This window comes from Adiantum capillus-veneris, chromosome 21 (genome assembly GCF_014529385.1).
Source record: "Adiantum capillus-veneris isolate H3 chromosome 21, ASM1452938v2, whole genome shotgun sequence".
NCBI classification, from domain to species: Eukaryota; Viridiplantae; Streptophyta; class Polypodiopsida; order Polypodiales; family Pteridaceae; genus Adiantum; species Adiantum capillus-veneris.
Window position 1 is genome coordinate 62,456,506 of NC_140951.1, and position 12,964 is coordinate 62,469,469.

The 12,964-nt window shown below is 40.3% G+C and overlaps 1 pseudogene; it reads left to right on the plus strand.

Annotated features, from left to right (window-relative positions):
• The first annotated feature begins 5,146 nt into the window (after positions 1-5,146).
• LOC147431050 (uncharacterized) lies at positions 5,147-5,717 on the plus strand (annotated as a pseudogene).
• Positions 5,718-12,964: the final 7,247 nt, after the last annotated feature.

Here is a 12,964-nt window from a genome sequence, read left to right on the forward strand (position 1 = left end):
CCCGAACATTTCAAATCCTACACCATAGAGGAACGTAAGGTTGTGTATACAAAGACTCAAAGAAAACCTATCAATGGAAGTAATGGAGTTTATGACGGTCCAACGATAGTTAAGGAGATAGAGTTAGCAGACCCAGGAGAAGAGTCCAAACTTGTTTTCATTGTCCAAGATCTGACGGAGACTGAGGAGTATGTACTTAAAGAACTTCTCAAGGAACTAAAGGATACATTTGCGTGGACATATCATGATATGAAAGGCGTTCCACCTTCTATGGTGAAACACACAATCCCCATGAATAGCATGGCTAAACCAGTTCAGCAACGACCCTACCTAATGAATCCTAAATATGAAAAGATCGTTTAAAGAAGAGATTAAGCTTGTGAAATGAGGATTCATATACCTTATTGAGCACTTAGAATGGGTGTCTCCAATCGTTATTGTGCCAAAAAAGAATGGGAAACTCAGAGTGTGCATGGATCTCAAGAAGGTTAATGCCACCACTAGGAGGGACCAATACCCCTTGCCATATTTAGAACATGTGCTTGAAAGAGTTGTAGGGAAGGAAGCTTATAGCTTTTTAGATGGGTACTCTGGCTACAATCAAATCACAATTGCGCTAGAGGACCAAGCTAAAATGGATTTTATAACCAAATTTAGAGTGTTCACATTTTGTGTTATGGCTTTTGGGTTAACCAATGCCCCTGCTACCTTTCAAAGATTAATAAACACTGCTTTTAGAGAATATTTGAGGGAGTTTTGTGAAACTTTCTTAGATGACCTTTGTGTTTATTCCTCTTGGAAAGAACATCTATCATGCTTACAAAAAGTGTTTGAGAAGTGCAGATTGTATTGCATCCCCTTAAACCCTTTCAAATGCCAAATTTGGGTTAAACATGGAGTCATTTTAGGACATATAGTGTCCAAAAATGGGATTTCCACAGATGAGAGAAAAATTAAATCCATTGCTGAATTGCCACCATCTACAAACTATAAAGGAATTCAAAGGTTCATGGGCCTTGTTGGTTATTGCCGTCGATTTGTTTTAAACTCTGTCGAGATAGCTCGTCCTTTGTACAAGCTTCTTATTGAGTTCCACCGGACCGTGGAGTGTGACCATGCTTATGAGTCATTGAAACAGACCTTGATAAGCACTCCTATCCTACGGGTGCCTGATTGGAATATAATTTTTCATGTGCATATTGATGCATCACACTTTGCTATGGGATGTGTTCTAGTTTAATCCGGAGAACATAAATTGGACTACCCCATTAGCTTTGCAAGTCGTCAATTTACTGATGTCGAGAGAAACTACACCACTACAGAGCGGAAAGGTTTAGGTATGATTTACAATGTGAAGAAATTTTGATACTACCTTCTTGCCAACAAGTTTGTTTTCTATGTGGATCATCAAGCCTTGTTGTATCTAGTAAATAAATCTTGTTCCATGGGAAGAATTACATGATGGTTGTTAATTCTCCCTAAGTTTGATTTTACTGTTGTGGTGAGGCCTGGGAAAAGACATGTCATGGTGGATCATTTGTCTTATATACCCAATGGTGAAGACCCTATTGGAGTCGATGATGAATTGCCGAATACTTCCTTATTTCTAGTCGAGACATGCCTGAATGGAGTGAGAAGATTGTGAACTTTCTAGTTAATGGTTTTCCATAAAGAGCTTCGTAAGGACATAGCTCAAAAATTGTTAAAAGAATGTAAACCTTATTCTCTCATTGCAGGAAATCTCTAGGGAAGGACAATATTCTTAGACGTTGTGCCCGTGAGGATGGGTATTTATACATACCGCAGGAACCCACATGGGTATAGTCGGATGACATTTCTCAAGGGAACTAACAACTAGAAAGTTGTTGCAATCAGGCTATTGGTGGCCTACCTTATTCAAGGATGCATCACTTTTTGCAAAAGGATGTGATGAATTCCAACAAGATCACACAACAAAAGGACAAGATGCCCTTACATCCAGTTAAAGTGACTCAACCATTTGAAAAATGGGGTTCAGACTTTGTAGGTCCAATTAGTCCGGCAGCTCGTAGCACTCAATATCGATATATTATCGTTGCCACTGACTATGTGACAAAGTGGGTAGAAGCCAGGGCAACATGTAAGACTGATGCAAGGTCAACTGCCAAGTTTCTCTTTGAGAACATTATTACAAGATTTGGTTGTCCCTTTGAGATTGTGAGTGACATACAAATGCAGTGATAAAGGAACTCACCACCAACTTCATGATAGCTCACCATAAGTCCACACCTTATTATCCACAAGCAAATGGCCAAGCTGAGAGTACCAACAAGACCTTAATTTCTATCTTGACAAAAGTGTGGAAGCTCATCGCACAAATTGGGATTTGAAGCTGACTTTAGCTCTATGGGCTTATCGTACTTCTTACAAAGTGGCTATTAATTGTACTACATGATTCAAAATGGTAAATGGCCAAGAAGCAGTTATGCCATGGAACTTTGTAATTCCTAGTCTGTGTGTAGCTTCACAAGAAGGTTGGGATGGTAACCCTTTAGTTGAGCGCTTTTATATCCTTGAGAGATTAGATGAAGAAAGACAATTGGCTATGCAAAATTCACTTGTGGAGGAGAAAGATAGAAGGAAGAAATGGTTTGACCATCATCTAAGGAACAAAGATATCAATGTTGGTGTTAAAGTCCTTATGTATGGAGTGTGTAACGAAAAAAAAAATTTGAAATATACAAGAAAAGGACCATATAGAGTATGTGAAATCACCCCACAAGGTACCATTTTTGTGGAGACTCTTGATGGAGTTGAAACCATTGGATTCCTCAATGGAAGCAAATTTAAAAGATACTATGATCCTTTAAGCCAAGAGGAGCTACGTCCATCCATAAAAAAAAGCAGCCAAGGCACAAACAAAATTGCAGAAGATACAAGCTCAAGCTGAGGCTAAAGAGTGACAACAACACATAAGATGCCAACGAGAGGCCAACCTTGGAGTTACACATGCCTTCCACACTAAAACAGAGGATGATTGGTTGGATTCTGAGACACCTCTATGATACCCTATTGAGCTAAATAGAACTTATGGAAAAGTGCTATATAACGCCTTATTGGGACACAAGTGCTAAGTATAATTTGCTATCATATGGGGTGTGGTGTCAATTAGGAAAGCCATCTCTATCTGAGAGCATTATCCAAGTCAAGGGTGTCAACAAGAAAAAAACCACGGTTTTTAATATCTGACACACTTTTTTCAGTTATGACAATGGGTTTGTAGCTCAAGACTTTTTGGTCATGCCTGTTGGAACTATGGAGGGTAATATAAACCTGGGGTGCAAATGGATGTCTGCAGTCAAATGTAATATTGATTGAGAGACCAAGAGTATCACAATGCAAAGAGAAAATCATGGCCCTACGGCTCAAGGAAACACATGAAATCTCACCTCTTCATAACACAAAAAACAACAAAATATTGCCAATCCAAAAAGTCACAACATCCTTGCCAGTAGCACAACCCTCTAAAGCTTCAACTTCCATGGCTACGATTCCACGTGATCTGAGCAAGGGTACATATCAATGGGTCAAGTTAATTCACAAAGGAAACCTTGAAGTAAGGCGTCCACTCGGGTTAAGAAGGTGAAAACCAAATCATGTTGGACTCCCAAAAAACTATTAGAAGTCCAAGGCTACTATGATGGAAATGGCCGAATTTGGGTACCTAAACGTAAATTGTGTCCTTCCGGATGAAGTGATCTTGCTTGGTCACAAGGTTTCTTCCAAAGGCATTGAGGTAGATCCAGCAAAGGCACAAGCTCTCATTGAGCTACCATCACCAAAGAGTCTTAAGGAGGTAGTTCATTTATTCAAAAGGTAAAGTACATGTCACGCTTCATTCACTTGGCATCAAAGTTACTTCACCCCCTAACTCAAACTTAGGAATTCTGGGAAAAATTCACTAAAATGGGACAATTCTTCTTGTCTCTAGTTTTTTAGGAGAGGTGAACTCGGTCGAGGATGCACATTTTCTTCTCTCTAGCTCTTGAATGAAATGTAGTGTTTGGATGATGGACTCACAAGTGTTATTTGTAGCCACCACTTTATATGCAGGCATGCACATATATTAGAACTGTCAAATGATGTAGTGTTTGGATGATGCACTCACAAGTGTTATTTGTAGCCACCACACTAAATATAGACATGCAACAACTGTCACACATATATTACATTTGAATCTCAAATCTTGGTTGCACTTCATGCTTCTAGCTAATCCACTTTGTGTGAGCAAAAAGAAAAGGAAGGAACTTGTTTTCACGAGGCTATGATCGAAAGAAGCAAACCAATATTCAATTCTAAGGTTGTGCTTCTCCCAAAACAAAGATTGTTACAAACATCATGTGAAAATCTAGGATACAACTCCTTGCAAATGCATGAGTTTCAAGCGTTTGGCTATTCTACTTGTCTCAAACATGGAGGTTAGTGTGTTGGGTTGTGGGTTCAGGCTCCTTGACAATTCTCAAGCCTCAAACTTGAGAGTAAGGCACAAGGCTCTAAAGTCTAGAGGAGAATTTATTGTGTCAAACATGGAGGTTAGAGTGTTCTATTCTGGGTTGAGGCTCATTAACACTGCTCAAGCCTCAAACTTGAGGGTGAGGCACAAGGCTCTAAAGTCTAGAGGATAACTACTTGTGTCAAACATGAAGGATAGAGAGTTGGGTTGTGGTTTGAGGCTCTTTGCCAATGCTCAAGGCTCAAACTTGAGGGCGAGGCACAAAGCTCTAAAATGTAGAGGACCACCACTTCTCTAATGTGACTCAACAAAATTTAAAAACATTGTGAGTTGTGGTGGTGCCATAATGCTGCAAACACTCAAACTTTGAAATGAATAATGGCAAAAGTAAAAGGGAAGGTTGATTGAGCTGCCTTCATGTTGCACTTTAATTTGAATTTTGAGCGGCTTCAAGCTGACAATCGTTAGGAGATCTGACGCCTGATGAGACGAGCGTCTGACAAGTTCAAGCCACAAGGGGAGAAATGCGCCTCCGTGGAGGGGCTATTGCAGGTGCTCACATGAGATCGCACAAGGTGTGCGGCCTTGGGAGGCTGAGGTGAGGTCACGTAGGTTGTGAGCTTGCAAGAGCAGTAGGACAACGTCATCCAGAGGATGAGCAACAATTCCTCATCTACTTTGAGGATGGTACCTGCATTGAGTAGGGCGCCACCAGCTTTTCACCTGATGCTGCTCAAGATCAGCAGCTTGCTTCCACCTGATGCTACTTTCAGATCATCAAATCGCTTCCATGAACCTGTTGGCCTCTGGGGCACACCTGCCCAACGTCTCGTCCTGTAGCATCTCCCCTAAACACGCTTTGCGCCACCGACCGTGCACGACGTGCAACATAAGAGGTAGCAGAAAATTCTGAGCGGCTCAAGTGGCCTATCCCACCTCTGAAGCAGAAATTGTGTCTGTCGTCGCCGCCGTTGTCAAAGATAAACAGAAGATCAAGGTGGTCTCCAAGCTTGCCCTCAGTTCTCACAAACTTGTATGTGATGAGGGCGCCATCATCTCTTTACCTGACGCTGCTTCGAGATCATTAGCAAGCTTTTCATCTGATGCTGTTCTAGATCAACAGCTTGCTTCCACCTGATGCTACTTTCAGATCATCAAATTGCTTCCACCTTCGTTGATGAGGGCGCCATCATCTCTTTACCTGACGTTGCTTCGAGATCATTAGCCCGCTTCCACAAGGATTATTTCCCATTGCAAACGCACCGCATGAGATGAGTCGACTCAGATTAGTCAAGCAAGCAAAGCCATGGACTCAAGATGGATGTGTGAGGCCTGGGCTACCTGTGCTCTCCTAGACCTTCCCCCTCGCCTCCACAATATGTAGTTCCGCTTTATGGGCCTTGATCCAAACTTAAGCTAGCTGCAATCCTCCCTATCTCTTCATTACCACCACCACCAGCTTGTAAAATGTAACTTGCTATCACTCATCACATGTAACCATCATCAAAACTGAGGCCCTGTTGTATTGCTAAACCCAATTCTTTTTGGAGTTTTGAGAAAGGATATTTAAATAAGCCTTGTGAGACGTCTTGTGTAGAAGCTCCTTTGAGTTGTGACAGCTTGGTCAAGTGCGGGGCGGGTCAAGTTGTGATAGCTTGGTCTATTCTAGTGTGTAGCAAGTCATTTTGCCTTGCACTAAGTGTTTCTAGCTATGTGGCTTACCAAGAATAGGTATTTGGGTCAAGAAGGAAGCATCTAGAGAAGAGCACCTCCACATAGAAAAATTGAGAAGATCTCTACCTTTTGCTAAGATGTTTTGAGCTATCACCACTCCGTGAGGGTGGTTGCCAAGCTTATAATATCTTAACTTGAACCAAGCAAGTATGGGACTGGTACCTATTAGCAAGCATGGAGGATCGAACTTAAGTTCGAGCCTCCATGCTTGTTCATGCTCAATGTGTATGTAAATGAGGGGGAATCATGGAGGCTTCTGGGATCTATACCTATTAGCAAGCATGGAGGCTCGAACATAAGTTTGAGCCTCCATGCTTGTTTATGCCAACTTATGTATGTAAACGAGGGGAAAGCATGGAGCCTCCATGCTTGTTCGTGCTCATTATACATGTAAATGAGGGGGATTTGTGCCTATATTTAGAAAGCATGGAGGCTCAAACTTAAGTTCGAGCCTCATGATCATTATGTATGTAAATGGGAGGAAGCTTGCCTCATGGACATCACATAATTGAATGAGGGGGAGGCTTTCTCTTAGAGATTTAGATGATACTTTAAATAGTAGCTTTCTATTAAGACTCAAAATTCATACCATTTTGCAAGAAAATGCAGCTCATTTGCAAACTACTAAAAGTCAAGAACTAGCATTTTCTATAGTCTGACCTCTAAAACAAGAGAATGATATCCTTTGTTCTTCCAAAAGACCCCTTACTTGTGAGTAGTCAAACTTTAGCATGTCAAGTTTTGACTGAATTGGAGTTTATTTTTCCATGTAGCAATGAACAATATTAGCAAAATGATTCCAAAATGTACTAAAAGATTTTGTGTATGCATATAAAGAGGATATATCATTACACTAACTAGAGGATCCTATAGCATGGTTGGCTCTTGTATATTGCCAAAATACCTCCAATTAGATGAACCATTTCAAAAAATGGGACTTGATTTTTTCCCATTATTCCTAAATTGGTCTTCCCTCCAAAAGTTGACACAACATGTAGAGTTTGCATGGTCTGATGAGCTTGAAGAGTACTTTTCTTGTATAAAAATGGTTTTGGCGGAACTACCGACGCTCATGCCTCCACGTTGGGAGTTTACATTCTTTATTAGCTCAAGTGTGGGTAAAGAGACATTGGGTGCGGTATTGTTGCAACAAGATCCTCATAGCACTAGGATGCGGCCTGTCTACTTTGCTAGCCGAGTCATGAATGCACTTGAAAAGGATTACAAAGAAGCACAATCTATGATGATTTCTCTTGTCTTTGCAGTGATAAAATTTAGATCCTACCTCCTACCAAAACCCTTTATCATAATCACTTCTGAAAACTTGTTCCCTTGGGTGTCATCTCAAATGACACTAATCCCAGGATTTCAAAATGGATCATGGAATTGCAAGAGTTCCTTCAGAGTAGAAGATAGTGTACATGCACAATTAGCAGGGATTCTCACCTATAGAGTGCATGAAAGAGACATCAAGGTGCCTGAAGTGAAAACCCTACCCTTACCACCACCAAGGCATTTACCTAATGCATTCACCTTGTTCTTTGATGGAGCATTTAAGAAGGCTACAGGAAAAGCAGGGGGAGGGCTTGTGTTGCTTGATTCAATTGGTGAGGTTGTTATGAAAGAGCATGTGAATTTTCCCGGTTCCACGAGCAACAATGAAGCAGAGTACGACATATTAATCCATGGTTTGTAGATGTGTGTTGCTCAAAAGATACGGCGTCTCATGGTAAAAGGGGATGCACTTCTCATTGTGAAGCAAATTCTAGGTATTTGGGATTGTAAGAATGAAAGGCTAAGGCAAAAGGTTCATGCCGTCTGTAAACTCTTCAATCAATTTGAAGAAGTACAATTGTATCATATTCCTAGGAAACAAAATGAAGATGCTGATTAGCTTGCCCAAAAAGCAGTTGCATGTGTTGAGGGTGAAGTGCAGGTCATCATGGAAGCAGCAGTGATAAAGCAACCAAGGTACGGGGGGATGGAGTCATTGGCTCCCATTGTGAGCTACATTTTAGAGGGCGAGTTTCCAGAGGGCTTCACAAAGGCTCAAAAGCGGAGGCTCATTGAGAAGGCGAGTTTGTATTTGTTTTTGGAAGGTGCCCTCTACCAAAGGGGAAAACATCAAGTTTGTAGGAGAATATCGACAACCAAGGAGATTCCAGCCATTCTTGAAGATTTGCATGAGGAAGCGTGTGGTGGTCATTTTGCACAGGAACTCACTACAAAAAAGATTTTGCTTGCCGGGTATGTTTGGCCAAGTTTGTACATATATGCTCAACATTGGTGTAAAAGCTGCCACAATTGTCAGATTAATGGAAACAAGCGTCTGTTACATGGTCCACGTCAGTTAGTCCTTGCAAATGTTCCGTTTGAAAAATGGCGCATTGATGCTATGGGTCCATTGCCTAGGACTAAAAATGGAAAATTGTATATCTTTGTGGCCATAGACTACATGACTAGGTGGGTAGAAGCTCAAAGTGTGGCAAGAGTAAATGAGAGGACAATTAGCAAGTTTTTGTACACTCACATTTGTTGCAGATTTGGCACACCTTTGGAGATTGTTTCTGATAATGGTCAAGGATTTAGGAAGGGCTTGCTCACAGAAGTTTGTGACGAGCTTCACATTCTACATCGGCATAGCACACCCTACTATCCTCAGTCAAATGGTTTGGTAGAGAAGGCTAATGGCATCATTGCAAGAATCATCCGAAAGTTGGTAAAGAACAAGACAAAGCTATGGGATGACTTCTTGGATGGAGCATTGTGGGCCTATCGAACTACCTACAAGGAAGCGACAGAGTTCACACCCTTCCACCTAGTCGATGGTCAAGAAGCTTTACAACTCATCGAGCTCAACATTCCAACGATGCGACTTCAGGGAAAAGGTGGCACAAGGAAAAGAAGCAGCATGGGAAGATTGCCTTCTCACCCTCGCAGAACTAGAATAGAAATGGGAGGCAGCTTATGAGTGCTATAAAAGAAAGGCTACACAAATAAAGGACAAACTCGACAAAAAGGGATCAAGGAAGGAGATTTGGTGCTAAGGTACAATAATTGCTTTGACAATCGCTTTGATGTGAAGTTCAATACTAGATGGCAAGGTCCCTACATTGTAAAGAAGGCCTACTGTTCACGCTACTATCAACTCATGGATTTGGATGGCAAGGAGCACCCCAAGAAGGTGAATGGGTATCGATTAAAGCCCTACTTGAGTCGAGTTCTACCAGAGTATCTACAAGAGTATTAAACAGCTACAATACCATGTAAGTCTTTGAGCTTGGCACTACAAGATGAAGATTCGATTAAGGCACCAAATATCACAAAGGATAGAAAAACACTCTCATTGGAAGATATGCTTTTTGATGGTACATGAATGTATCATCATCTAGGGGAGGACTAAATGATAGCCATTTTTTCGACTCTCATAAAATATTTTAAGAAGCCACTTCACCCTACAAAAACACCCTAGCACAATGACTAGGCTCGCTTTTTCATGGTAAATAGTGTGCGTGCGTTTAGGGTTTTTATCACACTTTTTTTATCAAATCATTGAGCGAGTCATTGGGCTAAGGACAAAAAATAAATTTATAATATTAAGGTCCTCTTTACATGTAAATATTTTCTATCAAATAAAGGACCTAAGTATAAAGGTTTTTCTTTAAATTGTATTTATATAAATATATATTCCTATGTGTGCGTTTAGGGTTTTTATCACATTTTTTTATATCAAATCTGCATTGAACGAGTCATTGGGCTAAGGACAAAAAATAAATTTATAATATTACGGTCCTCTTTACATGTAAATATTTTCTATCAAATAAAGGACCTAAGTATAAAGGGTTTTTTTAAAAAATTTGTATTTATATAAATATATATTCCTATGTGTGCGTTATCAGGCCTAAGTATACTAGCTTCCATCATGTGTCATTCCTTATACATATTTTACTATCATTCTATCCTCTAAGCTCTACTCATACAAGCTTTGAAAAAACCTTTATGTGACTTCACTGTAAAAATTCACCAATAACCTTATCGGCTACGCCATACTTTTTTCCATCCCTCCCAGATAAATATTCACAAGTATATAGATTTCATCTTCAAATAAATTCCATAAATCACTCAAAATGTAGAGAATAATTGAGGGTCCCTTCCCTCATGATTTTCCTCCTTTTATTATATATATTTTTTGCCACCATGCATCCCATGTGTCCATTTTTCATGACTAGCTAGCCTATCTTTTTATCCCACAAGTAGATATTATATTTGATACTTATCCTATACCATACATGTGTTCAAGCTCCTTGGCAATATTAGGTCATGCTTGATGTATGGGGGGCTTACTTGGAAAACTACAAAGGAAAAAGAATCAAATAGTGGCCCACTTCAAGCCTTATTAGGTGTTGCAAAGACAACTTTTTGCTTGAATTTTGGCATCTTCTTCTGATCCGAATCCGAGGATACTTCCAAAAGAGAAAATGTAGCTCGTGAGCTGAAGTATTTTTCATAATCCTTTCATAAATTCTGAAGTCAAGGGTGATTTTACATGAAATTTATGGACGACTTCAAAACTGCCACCTCATATACCAAAAAATCTTCCTATTTTCTCTCACCCTTCCACACACCTACTCACTCTTACACACATCTCCCTCTCCTTCCCACTCCCAAACCTGCAACTTCCATGTCCTATTTCACCCTCTTCACCATTGCCACTTCTCTCACACCTCCATAGTCTTCATCCTCCATTTCTACACCCCTATGCGCTCCCCTTTCTCTCTACATATATGTCCATATTACCATACCCTCTTCAGCTTTCTAAAGAACTCCAAAAAATCAGCAAAAATCTAAGGTTAACCTCTGAAAATAAAGGCTTTTATCATGAACTATCCAAGGTTTGAAGATAACATAGCTTCATCGACACGTGCAACTTCGCCATGCTGACCGCTTCTTCTACCGGTGCTGTAAAGAGGTGAATGTCACTTCTCTAAAGCTTCAACCTCTCTTTACAAGCTTATCCCTTCTCTAAACTTGCTCATCATATATCTCACCATTTGGTGAATGATTTTGTAAATTTTTTATAGTGATCATTACTAACCACTAACCACTAACCTTATTGTAAAAATGCACCCTCTACTATCTATTAGAGTAGGCACTCTCAAATTATTCACTCAACCCCCTCTCCTTCCACCCTCAATAATTCTCTTCCCTTGAGCCCACACCCATGTGACTCAAAGGATAAGAGAGATCCACCCTCATTTAAAAAATAAAATATACATAATCTTTGATTTCTTCAAATAAACTTGATTAGTTATAATCCTAATCGGGGCTTTTAAAACCTATAAATAGAGCCCTTCTCTCCCTTGTAAATCATCACATGATCACACTACACCACACCATTTTCAACATATAACACACCACTCTTCAAGCCTAGTTGTGTAGAGTGTGTGCATTGTGAGTGCTCTATTCCATCACTACACATAGGTGCCTGGAGAAGCTTGAAGTTAGTTATGCCATCTAGAGGAGTGGAGTGATACCATACTCTTCATCACACTTGTAGCCTACTCTTGTCCATAAATAAGATCTATAGTTTTGGGTGCAATTGTATGCTGCAACTACAACTCTTCTCTCCAAATTGACTTGATAAGTTGGTTCATCAGGTGGTTGAAGGTATATTGTCCTTGAAGTCTGTTGTGCCATTTCATGCTTGGTGGTTTGAGGGCTTGTTGAATTGTTTGCCTAAAAAGTCAATTGTAAGAGGGTCCTCGGCAACAAGGTCAAGTTTTGTGTTGTCTCTCTGTTTCTCACCAAGCTTTGTGTGCATCTAGTCTTTAAGGCTAAGAATGAGTTTCTCAAGTTGATTTGTGCTCTTTACCTCACTCTGGTGTGGTGAATGTTTGTGTTTGGTGTGTGTGGCTATCTTGCATTCCCCTCCCTTTGTGTGTTTGAGTACAAGGAGATATCGCGTGTGTCCTAGTTCGCATCTACAACTAGGTGGTGCCCCTTTTCTTGTTTGGTTTCTACCTGTGGGTTGTTGTTGTATTTGATTGTGCTTGCCCCAGCCCCAATTGAGCAGCACGGGAGCCTCGAAGGGTGTTTAGAGGCCGCTCTTCTTGTTGCCCACCCCGGGCCGCCTCAATAGCATAGATGCAGCAAATTATTCTTTGATACCAAGCTTGGGAGATTCTCATAGACATTATTTTTCATGAGATTTTTCACGAGGTGTTAGTCTTTGCTCAACAAACTTAGGAGTGCTCTACTGAGAGAGAGAGAGAGAGAGAGAGAGAGAGAGAGAGAGAGAGTTCATGTTGGTCTATCTTGGTCTAGAAATGCTACCAAGCTTGATTATGCCAATCAGATAAGTTAGCATGGTGTGAAGAAATGAAGCTAAGAGAAAAAACTTTCTTTAAAAATGTAGTGGGTTTTAGAACTGGTTTCAACAATGGGAGCACAATTGGATTCAATGTATCTGTTCCACTCTCTTATTTTCTACCAAGTCTAGAAGTACAAATCGGGTAATTCATTAAGTTTTTAAAGATGAAGGCCCATAACTGTTCCACTGTGTTATCATAAAACTTTTCATGTCTAAGAGTGGAGTTGTGAAAAGATTAAGGCTCATAGTTTAGAATATACCAGGAGATCTTCACGTTTCAAAGAGCTAAGTTGGCTTTCTTTTAATATCAATACATGGATAGCCTCTCGCGGGGTCACTCAAAAATATGTAGCACATGATTCGACATA